Here is an 838-nt window from a genome sequence, read left to right as displayed (position 1 = left end):
GCATGTGCGGCAATCACCTCAGAGCACGAGCTCTATCCAAAAAGGTGCTCCGAGCCGGCTTCTACTGGCCGACCTTACAGAAGGAGGCCGCTAAATTTGTTAAGACGTGCCCTCCATGCCAGAAGCACGCCAATTTTCATGCCGCCCCGCCAAAAGAACTTATCTACGTCACCTCTCCTTGGCCATTCGCAAAGTGGGGGCTTGACCTCCTCGGACCATTCCCCTAGGGATCAGGGCAAGCCAAATTCCTCATTGTTGGAAAAGATTACTTCACAAAGTGGATTGAGGCAGAGCCACTGACCGCGGCCACTGCCCAAAGAAGTCAGAAGTTCCTATACAGGAACATCATCACAAGGTTTGGGGTACCATACTCCATCACCACGGACAACGGAACTCAGTTCACCATCACGGGCTTCAGGAACATGGTGGCTGATCTAAAGATAAAGCACCAATTCACCTCAGTAGAATACCCACAAGCCAACGGACAGGTGGAAACCGCCAACAAGGTTTTACTGGCCGGGTTGAAACGCCGTCTGCAGGACGCAAAAGGAGCTGCACTGAAGAGCTCCCACAAGTCCTATGGGCATACCGGATGACGCTGCATTCTACCACGGGAGAATCACCTTTATGACTTGCTTACGGAGTAGAGGCAATGATCCCCATAGAAGTAGACGAAAGATCCCCTAGAGTGACCTTCTACAACGATGACACCAACTCTCAAGCACAAAGGGAAGAACTTGACCTGCTTCCAGAAGTCTGGGAAAGAGCTCAGATCCAAGAGGAAGCCCTGAAGCATCGAATGACCACAAGGTACAATCGGAAGGTAATCCAACGAAGC

This window comes from Arachis hypogaea, chromosome 11 (assembly GCF_003086295.3).
Source record: "Arachis hypogaea cultivar Tifrunner chromosome 11, arahy.Tifrunner.gnm2.J5K5, whole genome shotgun sequence".
Taxonomy (NCBI): domain Eukaryota; kingdom Viridiplantae; phylum Streptophyta; class Magnoliopsida; order Fabales; family Fabaceae; genus Arachis; species Arachis hypogaea.
Note: the sequence above shows the minus strand (reverse complement) of the source record.